Raw genomic sequence first — 22274 nt, forward strand, 5'->3', positions numbered from 1 at the left:
ATGAATGAGGTTATGCACCACACCAAATCGAATGCCAGGATTAACCCTGTATGAGCTAATGACTGGATGAGTAATTAAGTTACCCGAGGGGATAGTTATAGGAGGAGCAGAATTAGGACCATTACAAGATAGAATGTGGCAGGAAGTAAGAGATAGACAAAGGGACGAAGATAAAGATAATGGGACAAAACCCCCAGTGGTAGTGCCGGTGGTTGGAGTGAAGGTAATGGTTAGAGAATTACCAGGAAAACCTGGATTCGCCCCATGATGGAGCGGACCCATATGAAGTATTAATCAGTGGTGAGACATGTGCGTGTATAAATATGAAAGGTGGGGTCCGAAGGAAACATTGGTCCCAGCTGAAAGGATATAAGGGTATGGCTGATGGTGGAACCTAAGATACTACCAGTAATCTACTTCCAAAAATACGCCTTAGAGTGGAGGGATGCATTGAAAGATGGACTTTTCGGGGGACTAGGATTAATATTTGCAATACTAGGGGTACTTGCCTTAATGAAATGGATCTGGGAAAGGTCACCTGTCTGCAAAAACGGTGCAAATGAACCAGTAGAAATAGAAATGGTAAGAATCTAACTAAAAACCTGGAATATCCAGGATGTGTTTTATCAACAGAATTTATATAAACATGATCACCACCACCCTTATGATTCTACAAGAACAAGTGAAAAGGCTGCTGCTAGGGGGCCCAAAAGCATATACCCACACCGGAGGGTACAACAGCTATGTAAAGCAGCCACTAGGGGAAGGCATCTGAGTGTCAGGAATGTTTATCTTGAAGCCACAAGATAAGTGGGTAACAAAATGTTACCTGAATATTGTAAACCATGGGAATTAACCTCAAGAAAGCACGTGGTAGTTAAACCTGGAACAGAAGTAATAGTACATTGTCTGGACCCAGGTAGGGACATGGTCTTAGAGCCGTCTTTGTTAAAAGCGATAGAATGGGTCATATGTCAGAAAGAGAGAAAGTGTTCAGGTCCAGCAGTGATGATTTATTGCAAAAACCTATAGTCACGACCCCAGGACCAACAACACTACCACCAATTACTTGCCCCCTCCTTACTGAAGGTCCGCCTGGTGGGTTGGTGACGAGATCGGAGGGAATGTTGTTATTTGACAATGTGCAGCATGAAATGTTACCTGTGATCAGAAAGTTAACAGACCTATACCTGCCAGAAAAGTGTAGCCCCAAGACTAAAGCATTGCACACACTTGCTGGACACAATCCTGAGAAAAGCTACTGATGCATCAGGAGCAAGGGAGTACCACAAGCAGCTGAGACACAAAGGTGGAAGACAGAGGAGATCTATAGTAACTGGAGTAAATACAAGGACTTCTCTCGTAAATGCACTAGATATACAGGCGATCCAAGCAGGAGTAGATAGTTTGAGGGGAACGATCGAGGTCCTAATGAGGAAACAGGCTGGGATCGGGAAAGAATCTTCAGAGTTAGGATCTAAAACATCCAGAATACTGCTACAGCGTATATCCATATTGGAAGACCATGCACAAACAATTAACGAGCTAAATAAGCAAAAATGAGAAGATGGATGATTGGTCAGGTGAGACACAATATGGATCAGATACAAACCGGGCGAGTTCCAGATTGGATAAATAGCACCCAGTTGAAAGAAATGGCACAGCACACTGGACCATTAGACGCCTGCACCCTGAAAGGAATGACTAGGGTGTATGCAGTTACAGGAGGATGTAAGGGGAAACAAACATCTATGGTAGGGATAATACTAGTGATCCGCGTAATAAACCAAGGCTCATACCAGTATCCCCAATATGAAGTTGAAAACACGAGGGGATAATACGAGGGTAAGAGTACATCCGCCATTACCCGATGGACCAGTATGCGATAAGGGGATTATCTTTATCCGGATGCCGGAGAGAAGGAAGCCTGACTATAGGCCCTCACCCAGTGGGATACGGGAGCAAGGATCGCGGCAGGTTTGACAATGCTATGGAAGGATGTGTCATTGAAATGAGCCCTGCCCGAACTGAACCCACAACCCACGCCTTTCAAGGATGAGGATAATATTGTGTGGTAACTAGCCTGGGAACTTACGATTATGGAGGCTTGACTTGTAACATTACAATGCCTAACTTGTGCTTTGCTCCCAGAGTATCGGTGGCGGTGGGAAGAGCACACATGATGTATATACACGCCAGGAAGACAATGACATTAAATATAAGCAATGAGATTAAGCAAAATATTGATGATTACATGGAAGAACAAGCACCAACAATTCCCTTGTTACGTGAAGATTTAACTGAGCTCAAAGGACCATTAAGAAATAACATTACAAGATATTATGAGCTAAAGCTTAAAGACAAAGAACTGGACAGTGAAATAAAGGATAACCTGAAAAATGTGCCTTGGTACTTGAGATGAACGTTGAAATACATCCGAAGATATGGATCCTTTCACATACCCTAGTGGCAGTACAGATAGTAATAGCCTTGAGTTGGTTGGTGATGTTACATGTGCAAAAGACAGAAGCGGTATACCCGAACAAAGCTACAAGCTAGGGATCAGGTCAAATTGTTGCAGAATGAATACCTGATATGAGTTGTGGGTGCTCCTATCGCCTGATCACCAAGACCGGGGTGGTGCACATGAGAATCAGACAAGGTGAATTATTGGTCATGGTGGGGTAACCATCTGACCAAATGGGGGATCGTAGTGGGGAAAAATTAATCAGAGGGAACTTAATTAAGTAAAGTTAAAATCACAAGCAAGGCTGAATGTAAAAACAGAAAAGACAAGGGCAGAAAAAAACAGACAGTTGGGCTAGGTTGGAGACATTATTCAATAAAAAATAAACTCCAAGGTTAGGTCACATGGGGTGGTAAGAGATAATGGGAAACAAAGGAGGATTGAGAACATCCCACCAAGTTGAGGGCAGATCGGCCAAGAGGGGGGAGAGTTCACAGGCATGAAAATGATGCAGCACGTAACTAATCAGATAAAGGGCACAGAGGGGGATACAACAAAACTTTCTGTCAGTATAATTGTATTAACCAATGTAATCATAGTAGGTAGGCGAAAATCTTTGACGCGTCAAGGAAACAACAAAAGGAAAGCTTCCGCGTGGAACTTCATGATTTTGGATGTATTTTGACTGTATAAAGAAAGTAACCCGACGATTGTTTAGGGAGAGCGGTGAGGGTTGTATCCAGTGCAGGACTAGTGCGAGACACTTCTCCCTTGATCGATCAAGTGAAAATAAACAACTCTTTTCTCCATATACAGACTTGTGTCGAGTGTTATATTTAAATACTCGACAACATTGCACAACCTGGCCATAATGAGGGAACAGTCCTTGCCACCACTGATCAGGTGAGAAGCTGAGGAGCAGGAGCACAAGGAGGAGGAGGAAGAAGTGGAGGAGGAGGAAGTACAATTGGAAGTGGAGGAACACAAAGAGGGTGGGAGGATACAACAAAGACAGCCCCTTTCTGCTCAGGCTCGACGTGATCAAATAATTTATGAGTGATACTAATAACCACACTTCCCCATTCACCAACTGTCCCATGGGGGTGAAATTGTTCCTTTTATCGATGTCGGTTAGTGCCTCTGGGAGGTGCTAAAGGAGCGCAAAATGGTTTTCGCCTGGGCACGGTGCAAAAATTGCCCCCTGAAGAACTGGCCAGGAGTTTAGTGGAGGCACTATAAGGTAGCGTACCGCTTGTGCCGGGAGCGCCCCACTGGGCAGCACCCAGCGATGATGACGTCATCTGTCAAGTTGCAGTTGGAAACCAAGTGAAGCAGCGCTATTTAAAGGTACCATCTTCAAAGCTAGTTTCTGTCGGCCATTCCTTTTTTCGCTTTACAACAGGTAGGCAGAGTGGCTGGTGGACCGATAGCAACGATTTTCACCTCAAAGAATCTTCTGCCTCCTAACTTTACCCCGATATAACTCAAGGCATGTTTGGAAGTTAAAACATTTCTGTCGCTTCATGGGGGCTATGCTGGCACTCGACCCCCTGCTCCAATGTCAGCATCAGAGGATGCTTAGACGAAGACAAAGGCAGTGCCAAATACAGAGAGAAAGGCATAGCGAGAGGGAGAGAGAAAGGCAAAGACAAAGTGAGGGAGCACCACAGGGAGAGGCTCAGGGAGAGGCCCATGGAGCAAGGCACAGGGAGAGGCAAAGGGAAAGGCACAGACAAAGACAGGCAGCAAGAAATCGAGAACCAGAGGCAGCAGAACAGGAATAACCAGAGACAGCAGGACAGGGAGAACCACAGCAACAAGTTGCCAGAGGAAGAAGGCACCACAGGGCTGGCAACAGGAGGCCTTACTCTTCCAGGGTATTCCAGCAATAGTTCTCCTACATTAATTTCACTGAGGAGCAGTGTGTTGTGAAGGTTGCATTTCAGCAAGAACGTGGTCACAGAGCTCTGCCATCTGCTGTAACCAGACCTCAAGGCTCATATCAGGGTGAGGACGGTGCTCTCAGTGTCAGTCAAGGTCACCATCGCACTCAATTTCTATGCCAATGAATCTTGCCAGGGAGGAACAGGAGACATCTCCAACATCTACCAGTTTGCTGTCCATTGCTCCATTTGTGAGGTCACAGATGATTTGTACAGAAGGAGGAGGGACTACATCTTGTTCCCCATGAGCAGAGAGAATCAGCATGAGCGTGCCTGTGGCTTTGCCAGGAGAATGGGCTTCCCCATGGTGCAGGATGCCAGTGACTGCATCCACGTCGCTTTGAGTGCACCGCATAACATCCTGAGATCTTCCGTAACCACAACGGCTACTACTCATTGAATGTGCAGTTGGTGTCCGACCACATATGCAGAATACTCAACTTCAATGCCCGCTATCCTGTCAGCAGCCACTATGCCTTCATCCTGCGCCAGACCAGTGTGTCAGCTCTGTTCCAGCCCCCAAGTGAAGCACGTGGCTGGCTGCTCGGAGACAAGGGCTATCTGCTATCTACCTGACTCATGACTCCCCTCCGCAACACCACCACTCCTGCATAGAATTCGTACAATGAGAGCCATGCCGCCACCAGGAACATCATTGAGCAGACCATCAGAGTGCTGAAACAATGGTTCCGCTGCCATGGCCGCTCGGGAGGAGACCTCCAGTACTCGACTGAGCAGGTGTCCCTATTCGTCATTGTCTGCTGCATGCTGCACAACCTGGCATCATGACAACACAGCAATTGCCACCAGGCATAGCCACATCACTCACCAGGAGGAGGAGGACCAGGAGGAAGAGCAACAGTAGGAGGACGAAGAGGAGCAGGTGGGCAACAGCCGTGACGGAGGAGGAGCAACTCCAGCACAACAATCCTGCGAGGGCGGTCTGCAACCATCTCATCAGACCTTGTTTCCACTGATTTCCATCCCACTTCCTGATTCCTCATCAATTTGCACTACATCAATTTGCCCTTCCAGACCAAAGCCCCCAAACTGAATTGAGAGGCAACACAAATATTAAACATTCCAATCAACATTTATCCAACAACAATAAAATGTATAAATGTGTATTTATTCATCACCCTTGTGCATTTCCTTATATCCCCTCTTTCGTTGACCTATTCTACTATTCCTCTGCAGTGTGTCCACTGTGGCTGTAGCATGGCTGATGGAAGGCTGCTGTGTGTCAGGGTCAGAGACCACAGATGGTCGAGCAGGATGCCCTCGACCAGCTCTGGGCCAGGAAGGCCTGGCTGTAGTTGCACCACCTCAGGCTGGGTGGCAGCAGTCTGGGCTGGCTGGGTGACAGGCAGCGACAAGTGCAGTGGTGGAGCGGTAGTGATGGGATCAGGAATGGTGTCATCCTGAGACAGGATAGCAGGTTCCTGCTACACTGACCCACTGCTACTCCTCTGGGCCAGCACTTCAGCATCCTCACCAATCTGTTGCAGGAAAGGTTGGTGGCCTGCTGCGACACCGTGAGATCCCCGGTCGACCGTGGTGGACCCAATGGCGATGGTAGTAGTCAGAGCTCGCATGGCATCCAGCTCAGATTGCATGACAGCACCAAGACGTTGCATGGCATCAAGCTGAGACTGCATGAGAGCAGTCTGAGGTTCCGTGTGAGCAACCATTGACTCCATTACAGCACCAAGACATTGCATTGCTTCCGCCTGTGCTGCAATGGAAGCTGCCACATTGCCAATGTCATATGTCATGAGCTCTGGATCCACACAGTCTCTCTGGGAATCCATTGACACTGGCAATGATAGGCTCAGTTGTGTGCACAGAGCTCTGTATAATGCGAGAGGCGGACACCTCCACTCTCCTTTGCACTTCCGACAGGCTCTCGGGCAACCCTTGCCATTATACCTATCATGTCAGAGTGCATGGTCATCACCCTTTGTGTGAACGCCTCCCCAACAAGTTCATAACCTGAGTCCTGTGCAGCAGAACCCACGTGCGAATTTGTCCTACGGGGAGATGGCTCCTTAGGTTCTTTTTCTCCTTGACCATACTGCAGCCTGCTAGACCCCGGTGCATCACCCAGTGCAGACCTCTAAGTACTGCGTAGTGCCAGTATTTGAATTGGTGCCTGTGAGTGAGTGAAGCAGTGATGCAGTGATTGCCTCCTCCTCCCCCTCCTCCCCTGCCTCATCCTCATCTCCCTCTTCTTCTCCCTCATGACTCAGTTGGGGGGGCTCAAGCACAGGCTGCTTATCTTCTGCATGGTTATCTGAAAACATAAATGGCACAAGAGTCGTGTTAAGGTAAGGGCAGGGGGACAGGATTGCAGCAAGGAAGGCAGACAGTATGAGGAGCTGGAAAGTGAAAAAGTCTTCTGCTTTGATGGGAAAGTGGGATGACAAGAGGGGATAAAGATACCATTGTTGCCTCCAATGGGCTCGACTTCTCCGCCGGCCATGGTGCCCACCACCTATGGGCCAATGAGCCGCAGCACTTGCTCCTCCATGTCAATCAGTTGGCGCAGTTCAGCTTTGCCTCCTCCAGTCCACTGCTGCTCCATTCTACTGTGTGCCATCTTGACACTCAAAAGAAAGGTGTTATGTATGTAAACATTGCCATCAGGGGGGCGCACCTGTGGGAGACCCAAGGGTCACCTGCATACTCTGGGCAAGCAGGTATAAAAGGCACTCTACCATGCTGCTTCCTCACTCTGGAGTCACATTAAAGAGACCAAGGTCACAACAGTTTGAACTTACAGTATACAGTCTTGTGGAGTTATTCTGAACATAACAATTGGCGACGAGTAACAGATCATGAAATTTCACGCGGTTATGGCTGCTGTTGGTATTCTTGAGAGATTTGTTGAGGGTGATGATTGGGAAGCTTTTGTTGAGCATCTTGACCAGTACTTCGTGGCCAACGAGCTGGAAAAGGAAGAAACCGCGGTCAAGCGCAGTACGATTCTCCTCACCGTTTGCAGGTCCACGATATATGGCCTCATCAAAAATCTGCTAGCACTGACGAAACCAACGGAAAAGACATATGAAGAATTGTACACACTGGTTCGGGAACACTTCAAGCCGAAGGAGAGCATCTTGATGGATGTTAGATCTCTTAATTTCCAATGAAATGCGAACTTCGGTTGTAGTTTTAACATAACTTTTATTCTGGCAGCAGCAACAAGCTTCTGGCTGATTGCCAGTTCCTTTGTCCTTCAGGGAACACATGGCAAAACATGGCTGTTTTTATACCTGGCTCAGTTTACAGAAAAGAACGCGCCTTCTTTGACCTTATTGGCTCAATTAATATACTGTTAACCTTTAATTGGCTCGCTACCAAAGATCCTGAAATGTCAAGTTGATTGATGACTTAATGCAATGTGCTGATTTGAACGCAGAAGCTCTAACTGGGGGTCTGTGCTTTCTCAAAGACTGCTTGTTTGAATTCTCTATCAATCCCCCCTTTGATTCTTTCACAAACTGAATCATAAAACATCAAGTATCACTGGTTAAACATTCTACAAAATAATTTCATACATGTTAAGAGAGTTTCCTTCTAAAAATTTGTTGATGTGTTTCACCACATATCCGGACTAGTAGCTTCCACACAAATTTACACCAACCCGAGTTCCATCGTGGCCACAATGGAAGTCCGGTTTTAGTAGGTTAAATGACCTTATTCCAATTTAATCCAAATCAATATCTTAATTCAACCAGTAAACAACCTTTCCTTAAGCATAACATACCCCTGTGCCATGTACAGACGGTTTGCTGGGACCTGCTAGACATCTCACCTGCGGGACAGCAGCTACAGCTGCCTGGTTGCAACAACATTTAATCAACAGAAACAAACAATATAAAAGTAAAATAATTACAACGAATAGAATTAAACCTTGCACCATTGAAGTTCCTATTGAACCTAGCCAATCAGTGGCTCCACTCCACAAAGTGAATGATGGGGGTTGCTTAAGTTTTTCTACCTCCTTTTGGATATGCTCCGCTAAGTGGGTAATTTCTTCGGAGCTATCTGGGATATATGTGCATCACTCAGTTCCGAGTAGGGCACAAGAACCTCCCTTTTCAGCCAGGATGCAGTCAAGGGCCAGTCTATTCTGCAGGGCTACTGTGCGGATTGCTACCATTTCTGCAATGATTTTAACTAGGGCCTCTGAGGTATCATTGGCTACCCGTTCCACAATGGATGCCATGTTAATGGATTCCCTTGCCAGTCTGATGGTCCCATACTCGGGGATCAGAACGGCAAAGAACCTCTCTGTTTCTGTGATAGCTCTCTGAGGACGGTGTAAATGTTCTGACAGTGACTTTATATGATACATGTATGGCACAATGTAGACTAAATAGCAGGATCCCATCCAATTCTGGGGCAACCAAGTGTAGGCCTTGTGGCCACACACCCAATAGGTGCCATTATTGGCAATGAATGTTAGCTGTTTCTTTGTCAGCAACACTCCGGGGCCTGTCCAGGCTTTTCCATCTGTTTTATTCAGAATCCGCGTTACATTAAAAACTCCCACATCGGCCCAGCTTGGATGGTCCCGTGGCTTGATTATATTATAATTCCAGGAGAAGTTACTATACCCCATATTTTGGCCTCCTTTGATGTTTCTGATAAGACAGACCGATTCCCCCGGTCTTCCTATCCCCGTTGTATTAGTGATAACAAAAAATGGGGGCCGTTTGGAATTATTGTAGCAAGGTTGGTAACCCCCTTCAAAGGTAGTCAGATTGTTACCTGCTGACTTCCATTTATATGCCCAGTTTTCCGTATCCTGAAACGCATTGCCTGTTTTATTTTGATTAATTATCCACTCAGCCATTTCCGAGATATTCAAGCGAATTGGCCTCAAGGGAATCCCTCCCTTTGAGTGAATAGGAATATGCGCACATACCCAACAACTAGAAATGTTATCTTGTTTGGCATAAATGTATGACATATATAAAAAGGTATTTACATGTAATTCCCTTGCGACCCGACTATTTCTCTTTGGTGCAGAGGGTCGGCTAGTAAGAAGTAGGCAAATGTCTAAAATACCTACAGTCAGTATTACAGTAAATTTATACATTTTGGCAAAAAGTAATTGTCCTTATCAGATTTCAGCTTCAGTTACGGGTGCTCATTTAACGTGTGAGGCGTGGATCCAGGCTTTCTTTCCTTGGACTTTAACAGCTGCCTGGGTGGTCAATAACACTTGATAAGGTCCCTCCCACTTGGCACCCAAAGGTTCTTTCTGCAACTTTTTCACATACACCCAGACTCCCAGGATGATGTCATGTCCTCCTTCGGGTGGATTACCCCAAGCTGCCGATACCTGTCGGGAAACAGAACGAATAGCATTAGTTAGGTTTTCATAGTATGATAACAAAATGTCACTCATTAAGTGAACATCAGCTTTCCGTAAATCAATAGTTCCTGGCAGCGACATGGGTCTTCCTGTTATAATTTCAAATGGGCTTAGACCTGTAGTTCTGTTCGGGGTTGCCCTAATGCTACATAGCACTATTGGTAGTGCCTGGGGCCATGGTGTTCCTTCTTGGTGATGTTTGGCAAGCCGTTGTTTCAGAGTTCGATTCATTCGCTCTACTTATCCTGATGATTGTGGATGATAAGGACAGTGTAAATTCCATATAATGTTCAGTAACCTACAGGCTTCTTGGCAGACAGCACCTGTGAAGTGTGTTCCCTGATCTGAGTCAATGCTACTCGGGACTCCCCATCGGGGAATGTAATCCTTACACAAGACCTTTGCAGTGTGATTGGTTGTGGCTCTTTTAGTTGGGACAGCTTCTACCCATCCAGAGAATCTGTCAACCATGGCAAGAATGTTAGTGTATCCTTGGCATGAAGGAAGAGATATATAATCAACCTGCAGATGCTGGAATGGTCCAACAGGGGCAGGGGGCCTCAGTTGAGGCATTACCGTGATGGGTACAGAATTATTTTTCTGACAGACCACACAGCAATCTGCTACCAGCTGGGCATGTTTTTTAAATCCCCGATCCCAGCAGCTTTTCTGGAACCATGCCGTCATCTGTTGTGAGGCCAGGTGTCCCCACGAGTGAATCTGTTGGGCTAAAAAAGGCATAAGCCCTTGTGGCGCGACTGGCTTGTCGGTAACTCTTTGTCTCCAGACACCATCTTCACATAGCTTAATTCCTGCCTCAATCCATGTCCATTTTTCCTCTCGGGAGCACTCGCCTTGCATTGTTTGAAGGTCTCGTGTCAGAATCCTGAGTGCTTTCAATCTGCATATCTGTGTTGGTTCTTCTGGGGAACGGCCTGGGAGGCGGCATCTTTAGCTGCCTGGTCGGCTAGGGCATATCCCTGTGCTTCCATGGTATTTTCCTTGGTATGGGCCTTACACTTCAGGCTGGACACTTCCTGAGGTAATTGTATGGCCTCTAGTAAGTCTCGGACTTCTTTTCCATTTCGGATAGGTGTACCAGCAGCAGTGGGGAATCCTCTTTTCCGCCATAACAGACCAAAGTCGTGAGCGACTCCAAAAGCATAACGCAAATCTGTGTAGACATTAGCTGTCTGTCCTTCTGCTATTCGACATGCTTCTGACAGGGCCCATAACTCGGCCTGTTGTGCTGACGTTCCTGAGGGTAAACATCCTTTTGCCATTACCTATATAAGGTTGTAACTGCCCATCCTGCTTTTCTGGTACCATTGTCAACAAAGGAGGAACCATCTGTAAACAGAATGAGGTCTGGGTTGTGAAGAGGCTCCTCTGCTGCTAAAGCTGCTTCTTCTGTTTCTTTTAAAATCTCCACGCAGTCATGCTCTTCACATTCTCCCCCCTCTTGCTCCCTCGATTCTGACATCGGGAGCATAGTTGCGGGATTAACCGGGCTGGCCCGAACGATATGGAGATTAGGAGCTTCCAAAACTGCTGTCCAGCGGGTCCATCCAGCTGCCGTCACCTGAGACATTCTATTCATAGACAGCAAAGCGTGTACTTGACAATCAGCTTTAGGTCGAGGACTAGATCCACAGTGATCATTACTGCTCGACATGTCGCTTCCATGGCCCTTAGGCAACTTCCACATCTGAGGGCTACTGTATCCAGTTTTGCCAAATAATAGCCAATCGGTCTTTGCCGATCCCCATGTTCTTGTGTCAGTATAGCTGTCATGCATCCTTCTTTCTCATGGACAAACAGAGTAAATGGCTTACCACTGTCGAACCTCCGGTGCCAGAGGCACCGACCAAAATCTGTTGGCCATATCGATAACCTAGAATGTTTTATGTTCCGGTTTGAGGGCATTAAAAATGATGGAGGGATCTGCGACCAAAGGAGCTTTTTGATCAATACACTGGTTAGCTTTCCTATAATCGACAGTCAAATGCCAAGTCTCATTAGATTTCTGTACCAGCCACACAGGGCTATTGGAGGAGCTATGCGTTTTAATAAGCACCCCTTGTTTCTCCAATTGCTGAATAACCGGTAAGATTCCAGCGATGGCAGTTGGACTGATGGGATACTGTTTAGTGCATGGAGGCTTGGTCCCAGTGAATGACGCAGGCTCCATCTGGAGTAGGCCACAATTGTTCTTATCTTTAGCCCATATCGGGTGTTCCTTCAATTCTTCTTTCTTCAAAGTTCTAATTGACCATGTCACCCGACCATCCTCAAAATGCAACGATGAATCTACTCGGATTAGAATGTCCATTCGCAACAGGGGTTGATCTACTGGGCCTATCCAGACCGGCTTGGTTAGTTCATGTGGACCCAGCCCTATAAGTACCCGGTGTTCTCCTTTTAATTTCCATTTTATGGCCCCCAATTCCATAGGCTGTACGTGCCCTACCATCCAACGGCAAAGAGTCTCCATATTGTAGGGGTAAGCATGTTAATTCCACCCCTGTGTCTAAAAGACAGTCCACACCATTGTCGCCCACCCTCACAGTTATATATAGCCCATCTCCCCTCTGTTCTATTAGTGCGAGGAAGAGAGCCAGGGCGGGCTCTAATCGTTTTTTGCTATCCCAAGTAACTCCTTCTGTTGTTGTATTGTCAGTCGCTTAAATGCTTCTAAGAGGTCATTATCTTGTGACAAGCCTGGTTTGTTGGCTGAATTGTATCCCTGGCTGCATCCTCTTCCCCGGCCGTGACCTTGCTGTTTTGTCCTGCATGTCTTGGCCCAGTGACCTTCTTTTCCACAATAATGACATTTTCTGGGTAATTTTCCGAATAACTGTTTATCGGAATCCTGAGATTTCCATGCAACAGCCTGCACAGCTCGGACTTTAGCTCCCATATCCCAATCTAATTGGTTACATCGATCCACCAATGCTGCAAAGGTAGTTCCTCTACCTTCCCAGTCCGGTAACACTACCTTTAGCATTTTGGACAGTTCTGGCTTTAGACCTGCCACGAAAGCTACTTTCAGGGGTCCAAACACTTGTTCATCCATTTTCTCATCCGTATTATCCATACCATCTAAACCGCTCATCATACTCCAGGACCTCCTCTGTTCCTTTCTGTTGGCAGGCTGCAATTTTTCCCCAGTCTGTCTTAGCTGGACTGAAGGCTTGCAGCCAGTGTTTAATCGCCTCCCACCCTGCGTTTAATTCTTGCTCATCCTGCCCCAAAGCTTCTTCTACCTTGTCGTGCAATTTTCTTTCCTGTGTTTTTGGCACTATTATGGTCAAAATTTGCACTCCGTCCCAGGGATGAAGTTGATATATATTTCTTAAGCGGTCCAATTGGTCCCACGTTTTCACTCCCCCTTTCTTTGGATTGGGCAACTCCTTGGACCATTTATCAATTTTCTCTGGGTCTGCTGGATCATGAACTAAATATTTTGCATACACCCTTTTCTTCATTGTTTTGGTTCTGTCCTCATCCGCAGTCTCTTCTGATTTGATTAAAACTCATCTTTTTTTAAAAGGGGCAAAGCGCCTTTTTCTTCACCCTCCGACCCTGTTTCATTGGAGGACTCAGAATCCGTATCTATTCCTCGGTCGTGTCTTTGGGTTTGCGCTTTTAATTTATCCAAACATGGGTACCCTGGGAACCAACTGATACATTTTCCTTTTCCTATTACTGTCTCTTGACCTAATGATTTTTTCCATTCTTTAATTTCACCTTTAAGATCTTTAACTTCCACTTCCAACTTTTCATTTTCAAGCTTTTTCTGTCGCAGTTGTTCACAAACAGCTTGCAATTGGTCCTTTGTACTGGTCAGATCCCTATCATATTGGGAACGCGTTATAATTTCATTCCACTGTTGGATCTGTCCCATAACCGCTAGGGACCATCTGATTCGCTCTTTATTTTTCATCCGGGTCGTTTTTCCTCAGACCCTTTTAATCTCGTCCAAGGACCATTGTCCTTTGGAGGCTCCATACTTTTGTTCGACCTTCATACAGGTTTTAGATAAGTTGAATTGTTGCTCCATGTATTCTTTCAACAGTTCGAGGATTTCGTCTATCGAAACCTCAGGTGGTGCCCGCCCGCTTTAACAGTTGTAGGCAATTCTTTGCTCTTATTTCCTGCTGCCATAGTACTTATTTCTTTACTGGGGTCTTGAGTCGTAGGCTTTCCAGCCGATCAGTGGGTCGGTGATTAATTAACTAACACACCGCCGAAGTTTAGACGTCTATGGGAGCTCAAGCTGACTACCAACCGGAGGGTTCGCAAACCGGAGGCTTTTGGAATCGCATAGAAAGAGAGGCGAATTTAGACATTTGACCAAGGACTTTTATAAAGAGTAGTCCTTACCACAGTATATAGGTCCGATGTCCAAAATTCAGTTTTTTCCCTCAGCGATCTTGTTCGCGACGGCAAAATTGTTAGATCTCTTAATTTCAATGAAATGCGAACTCCGGTTTTAGTTTTAACATAACTTTTATTCTGGCAGCAGCAACAAGCTTCTGGCTGATTGCCAGTTCCTTTGTCCTTCTGAGAACACATGGCAAAACATGGCTGTTCTTATACCTGGCTCAGTTTACAGAAAAGAATGTGCCTTCTTTGACCTTATTGGCTCAATTAATATACTGTTAACCTTTAATTGGCTCGCTACCAAAGATCCTGAAATGTCAAGTTGATTGATGACTTAATGCAATGGACTGAGTTGCACGTAGAAGCTCTAACTGGGGGGTCTTTTCTTTCTCACAGACTGCTTGTTTGAATTCTCTATCAATGGCCAGGTATCACTTTTATACACACCACAGCTCCAAGGGCCAGCACGTGGCGAGCTATGTCGCCGAACTAAGATGCCTTGCGGGAACTTGCGTATTTGCTGGATTTTTGGGGGAAATGTTGCTGGACTTTTTCATGCTTGGAATCGGCCATGAGGTCATTCTTGATCAACTGCTGTCTGCCGAATTCATAGATCTGAGCAAGGCCATCACGATGTCCATGAACGATAACACAAAACAGATATCATTGCAGCATCGAAACTCACCGGCAAGTACTTTGCATAAAATAACGCCTTTAGCAGGAAGAACTGTACATGGCAGGGCCTACACGCCTGCAGAGGCCAGACCTAGCATGACTCAGAATCCGCCGTGGGGCGTGAATGCGAATCCATTAACAGCATCTTGACACTGCGGGGGTAATCATCGAGCCCATCAATGTCGATTCAAGCACTACGTGAGCAAGGGCTGTGGAACAATGGGGCACCTCCAGCGAATGTACAGACGTGCTGCGACTCACCACGTGGCAGAGTCAGCAGAAGATGACCAATCCGATGCGTCAGAGGCAACTCAACCCGAGGCTGAAGAGGAAGTGTATGGGGTACACACCTTTACCACCAAAAGCCCTCCGATAATGTCGAAAGTCAAATTAAAGGCATTCCAGTTTCCATGGAATTGGACATGGGGGTGAGTCAGTCAATTATGAGCAAGAAAGCTTTTGAGAAACTGTGGGGCAACAAGGCACAAAGGCCAAATTCATAAGTCCGATTCATAAAAAGCTGCGCAATTACACCAAAGAGCTCATACCAGTCATTGGCAGTGCGGCAGTGAAGGTATTGTTGTAGGTATTAGGCACCCTAGGGCAACGGCACCTGTAGGATAAGGTTAGAAATACACCTGTAGTATAAGGTTAGAATTAAGTATGTAACTTGTACCATAAAATGGCTACCAGTGAAGCCTCAAGGGATTTCTGTTAGCTGAAATAGACCGCATTCCTGGAGACTGATACTTGTTGTTTCCCACACAGAGGACCAGCAAGCAAACTCTGCAGGAGTCTCTAATCAGCTAGGCTTCAGGACTAAATGTTCTAGTAACAATATGACTCTGTAGCAGGATGGAGATAAGGAGGCTACCCAAAGACAGCATCCAAGGACAGTAAGATAAGGGAGGCCCAGGCCATGTTACAAGACACATGAGTCATTCCTAGCAACACACCCCTTAGCAACACATCTCTTGGCAACACATGAGCCACTTTACGTTTAGAGACTAACTCTATCTATTGGTCGAATGTAACTGTAGTAAACTGTTGTATGTAACTGTAGTAAACTGTTGTAAAACATATAAAGATTCATGAAACCCTTTGTTCTGCGGAGTGAAGTGCCTGGATCCAGTCCTGAGGCTTCCTCCCCGCTGGCGTTAATAAAGGCCGCATTGGCGTTGGAACCGACTCTGAGTGTTGAGTGATTCTTCTGATAAACACTAACACTAACAGTATCGTACGATGGAACTGTGCATGATTTATCACTATAATTTGTACCATGCGATGGTCCAATGCTGTTTGGCAAAAGCTGGCTAGGAAAGATCCGATGGAACTGGGATGACATCAAAACACTGCCTTCGGTGGATGACGCCTCATGCGCCCAAGTGCTAAACAAATTCCCATCATTATTTGAGCCAAGCATCGGCAACGTCACAGGCACCAAAGTTCAAATCCATCTATTCCCTGATGCATGACCTGTTCATCACAAGGTCCGAGCGGTTCCATACATAATGCGAGAGAAAGTCGAGATTGAGCTGGAGACTTCAAAGAGAGGGATATCACCAGTCGACATATCACCAGTCGAGTTCAACGAGTGAGCCAGTCCAATTGTTACGGTGCTGAAAAGCGATGGGATGGTCAGAATTTGTGGGGACTATAAGGTAACGATCAACCGAGTCTTGTTCCAGGACCAATACCACTACCCAAAGTGGATGACCTGTTCACAACGCTAGCAGGGGGGGATGTCGTTCACCAAGCTGGAACTAACCTTTGCTTACATGACACAGGAGCTGGCTGAACCTTCGAAAAAATTGACATTCATCAACGTGCAGAGAAGACTGTTCCTATACCACAGATGCCCCTTTGGGATTCGCTCAGCTGCGGCCATCTTCCAGAGGAACATGGAGAGTCTGCTGAAATCGGTTCCGCGCACCGTGGCGTTTCAAGACAACATCTTGATCACTGGTTGCAATACCACCGAACACTTGCACAACCTGGAAGAGGTTCTAAAGCAACTGGACAGAGTGGGACTCAGGCTGACACGCTCCAAGTGTGTTTTCCTGGCGCCAGAGGTCAAATTTCTGGAAGAAAGATTGCGGCGAACGGCATCAGACCCACAGACTCCATTCGGAGGCCATCAAGAATGCACCCAGACCACAGAAGGTGATGGAGCTGCGTTTGTTCCTGGGACTCCTCAACTATTTTAGTAAGTTTCTACCGGGGTTGAGCACTTTGCTGGAACCATTGCATTTATTGCAACGCAAGGGTGATGACTGTGTTTGGGGTAAATCTCAAGAGACAGCCTTTAACAAGGCCAGAAACCTGCTTTGTTCGAATAAGTTACTTTTATTATATGATCCATGTAAACATTTAGTACTAGCTTCGTACGGGGTCAGTTGTGTGTTACAGCAAGCCAATATGTCAGACAAACTGCAACCAGTTGCATATGCGTCCAGAAGCTTACATAGAAACATAGAAACATAGGAAATAGGTGCAGGAGTAGGCCATTCAGCCCTTCTAGCCTGCACCGCCATTCAATGAGTTCATGGCTGAACATGAAACTTCAGTACCCCCTTCCTGCTTTCTCGCCATAACCCTTGATCCCCCAAGTAGTAAGGACTTCATCTAACTCCCTTTTGAATATATTTAGTGAATTGGCCTCAACTACTTTCTGTGGTAGAGAATTCCACAGGTTCGCCACTCTCTGGGTGAAGAAGTTTCTCCTCATTTCGGTCCTAAATGGCTTACCCCTTATCCTCAGACTGTGACCCCTGGTTCTGGACTTCCCCAACATTGGGAACATTCTTCCTGCATCTAACCTGTCTAAACCCATCAGAATTTTAAACGTTTCCATGAGGTCCCCTCTCATTCTTCTGAACTCCAGTGAATACAAGCCCAGTTGATCCAGTCTTTCTTGATAGGTCAGTCCCGCCATCCCGGGAATCAGTCTGGTGAATCTTCGCTGCACTCCCTCAATAGCAAGAATGTCCTTCCTCAAGTTAGGAGACCAAAACTGTACACAATACTCCAGGTGTGGCCTCACCAAGGCCCTGTACAACTGTAGCAACACCTCCCTGCCCCTGTATTCAAATCCCCTCGCTATGAAGGCCAACATTCCATTTGCTTTCTTAACCGCCTGCTGTACCTGCATGCTAACCTTCAATGACTGATGTACCATGACACCCAGGTCTCGTTGCACCTTCCCTTTTCCTAATCTGTCACCATTCAGATAATAGTCTGTCTCTCTGTTTTTACCACCAAAGTGGATAACCTCACATTTATCCACATTATACTTCATCTGCCATGCATTTGCCCACTCACCTAACCTATCCAAGTCACTCTGCAGCCTAATAGCATCCTCCTCGCAGCTCACACTGCCACCCAACTTAGTGTCATCCGCAAATTTGGAGATACTGCATTTAATCCCCTCGTCTAAATTATTAATGTACAATATAAACAGCTGGGGCCCCAGCACAGAACCTTGTGGCACCCCACTAGTCACTGCCTGCCATTCTGAAAATTACCCGTTTACTCCTACTCTTTGCTTCCTGTCTGACAACCTAAGGCTGAAAGAGCCTACAGTATGGTTGAGAAAGAAGCATTAGCATGCGTATACCGGGTTAAGAAAATGCATCAATACCTATTTGGACTCCGGTTCGAGCTCGAAACCGACCACAGGCCGCTCATTTCGATGTTCTCAGAAAGCAAAGGTATTAACACCAATGCTTCGTCCCGCATCCAAAGATGGGCACTAACATTATCTGCGTATGACTATGTAATCTGCCACAGACCAGGCATTGTAACTAACTGTGCTGATGCTCTCAGTCGGCTACCATTGCCCACCACCGGGGTTGAAATGGCACAACCCGCAGACTTGCTTCTTGTAATGGATGCTTTTGAGAGCAAGGGGTCACCCGTCACGGCTCGCCAGATCAGGACCTGGACTAGCCAGGACTCTATGCTATCATTAGTAAAAAACTGCATTCTCAATGGGAGCTGGTGGACAGTTCCTGGGGAAATGCAAGACGAAATGAAGCCGTTCCACCGATGCAAGGATGAAATGTCCATCCATTCAGACTGTCTCCTATGGGGGAATCGTGTAGTTTGCCAAAAAAGGCAGGGAAACGTTTATACTCGACCTTCACAGTACCCACCTAGGCATAGTCATGATGAAGGCTATATCCAAGTCGCACGTTTGGTGGCCTGGCATTGACTCGGAATTGGAGTCATGCGTACACCAATGTAACACTTGTTCACAGTTGACCAATGCACCAAGAGAGGCCCCACTGAGTCTGTGGTCATGGCCCTCCAAACCGTGGTCCAGGGCCCACGTAGATTTTGCTGGCCCCTTTCTAGGAAAGATGTTCCTAGTAGCAGTGGACGCTTACTCTAAATGGATTGAATGTATAATAATGTCGTCATGTACGTCCACTGCCACCATTGAAAGCCTCCGGGCCATGTTCGCCACCCATGGTTTGCCTGACGTCCTTGTTAGTGACAATGGACCATGTTTCACCAGCTCGGAATTCAATGAGTTCATGACCCGCAATGGCATCAAGCATGTCAGGTCTGTGCCATTTAAGCCCGCATCCAATGGTCAAGCGGAACGGGCAGTCCAAACCATCAAACAGAGCTTGAAAGGCGTGCCAGACAGTTCCCTGCAGACCCGGTTAACTCTGATTCTGCTCAGCTACTGCATGCGACCCCACTCGCTTACCAGGGCTCCCCCTGCAGCATTGCTAATGAAGAGAGCACTCAAAACCAGGCTCTCCTTCGTCCACCCGGATCTCAATGATCAGGTGGAAACCAGGCGTCATCGGCATAACGTGTACCTTGGTCGCACGGCTGTATGGCATGACATTGAGGTTAATGATTCTGTGTTTGTCTTAATTACGGTCATGGTCCCAAATGGGTTGCTGGCACTGAGTTAGCCAAGGAGGGGAATACAGTGTTTGTTGTCAAACTTTTGAATGGGAAAACGTGCAGAAAACACTTGGATCCGATCAAATTGCGGTTCACTGACAACCAAGAACAGTTTGAAGAGGACATTACCATCAATGATCTACCCACACACACCCAGCCAGCAATCGACTTCGCGGTGAACCACGTGGATGAACCCACCATGCCCGACAATCTGATCAGACCAGCCACACCGCAGTGCAGCAATGATCCGACCAACTCACCCATGCCAGTACTTCAACTCAGGTGATCAACCCGGTAACGCAGAGCCCCGGATCACCTCAACTTGTAAATAACTTGTATCTAAGACTTTGGGAGGGAAGATGTTATGTATATAAATATTATCAATGTTTAAGACTTGCCACCAGGGGGTGCACCTGTGGGAGACCCAAGGGTCAGCTGCACATCCTGGGCAAGCAGGTGTAAAAGGCAGTCTACCATGATGCTTCCTCACTCTGGAGTTATATTAAAGAGACCAAAGTCACAACAGTTTGAGCTTACAATATACAGTCTTGTGGAGTTATTTTGAACATAACAAAAGGAACCTGTCTGAGTAAGTGTCCATTAAGTAAGTGAAAGATTTCCCTGCTGTGGTTAAATAGCTGTAAATGTAGGCAAGGCATGAAATGAGGATGTGACTGTGAGTAGGCATAGATGGTTGGTGTTTGCCTGTTGGGTTAAGTGCTGGTTTGCAGAGTGTGCACAGACAGAGGCTCAGAGGCTGGTATGTAAGAGTTGTGCAAACATGTACTCACCTTGACAAGCCGACTGTGGTCGTTGAACTTCTTCCAGCACAGTGTTGGGCTTCTGTCGACCATGATATTGGCCAACATCTTCGCAACCCCCTTTGCCCATATGGCCCTAAAAACCTGTGATGTTGATCTTCTCCCAGATTAAGGGAACAGTGCATCCTCCATCTCTCCACTGCTCCCACCAATGTCTCCAATGCCAGGTCATTGAATCGAGTGGCCCTTCTAAGCGGCATTGGAGCAGCCATTGCAGAACTTCCTTACAGCTCTCAATCAACTCCAGCAATGAAGAAAATGACCAGGTGCTGCCTGAAAAGACATCCCCTTTAAGATCTGGAATGAGCATGAGGCTGATTATCGTTGAATGAAAGTCAGCTGAAATTAGGTGCAGCACTGGTAATAGTGCCCATGCAGCATCCCACTAATGCCATTAGTGCCTCAAATACCACCTCCCTTCAGTTCTGAGGCGAAAGTGCCCAATTTCCCACAATTTTACAGCCCATCTCGCCGAACGCTAAATATTCAAAAAGATAAATCTTAGCGACCCAAACGCAGCACCATCGAATTTTGGCCCACACGTTTACCTTTCCTCTATCATTGATCATCACATTGTCCTCTTTCCGAAAACACAAAAATAAAAACCATCAGAAAATGCACATTCCAATCCAATTTTATAAATTCAATCATGACATAATGCAAATAAAAATCAACTTTGTGTATTCTCTTAGTGCCTGTTTCCGTGTGCTTTTACCTCTCTTAGTGCTCCTGCAAAGAGATTCCCCAGTGGCTGCAGCATTGCTGGTGGCAGGCTGCTGACCTTGAAGGGCAACCTCAAGCAGCTCTGGGCCTAGAATGCCTAGCTTCGCACTGCAACATCTTGGTCTGGGCGGCAGCAGTCTGGGCTCGCTGGCTGACCGGCAACAGCAAGGGCACTGACGGAGTGGTGAGGTGGGAGCAGGAGTGCTATCATCCTGAGAGAGGACAGCTGGTTTGCGATCCATGGAGCCACTGCAATTGTCCTGGGGTGGCTCCTCTGCAATCCTACTGATCTGTTGGAGAACAAATTGATGGACTGCTGTGATGTGCTGGAAGCCCCTTTGAACAGTGCCAATATGGCATCGGTCTGAGCTTACACTGCAGCAGTCAGACCTTTGATGGAAGCTGTTTGTGCTGCAACGGAAGCTGTGACATCGGCCATCACACGCTGCATCATGGTGGGTTTCACAGGTGTACTATTCTCGGTCACCACCCGTTCCATGTTGGAAAAACCGGGCTCCAAGCTCTGCGCAAAGCCCTGTGCCAAGTTGGTGCTGGACTACTCCACGCTCCTTGACATTGAACGCAGGTTTTCTGACAGGCTTTGCAGTGCACCAAGCATTTGGCTATGTATACATATCAGCCTTCTTCTGAAGACTGGCCCATCAAAGTCCTCATCTAACTCATGTGTAGCAGCACTATTGTTCGACCTCGCCCTCCAGCAAGCTGGCGCCTATGATATCCTTTCCCTACATCCTGGCTCCTGTGCACTTGTGTCCAGTGTCTCATAAGTTATAGATCCCTCTTCTATCCTAGCCTCTAAAATATGCGCAGTGTCAGCTGGTGACTGTGAGTGTAAGATAGTGATGGTGTCTCTTTATCTTCACTGCCTTCTTCCTCTTCCTCCACTGACTGGGAAGGTTCCAGTCCTTGGATATGTGAAATTGAAAAGA

This window comes from Pristiophorus japonicus, chromosome 6 (assembly GCF_044704955.1).
Source record: "Pristiophorus japonicus isolate sPriJap1 chromosome 6, sPriJap1.hap1, whole genome shotgun sequence".
Classification (NCBI taxonomy): domain Eukaryota; kingdom Metazoa; phylum Chordata; class Chondrichthyes; family Pristiophoridae; genus Pristiophorus; species Pristiophorus japonicus.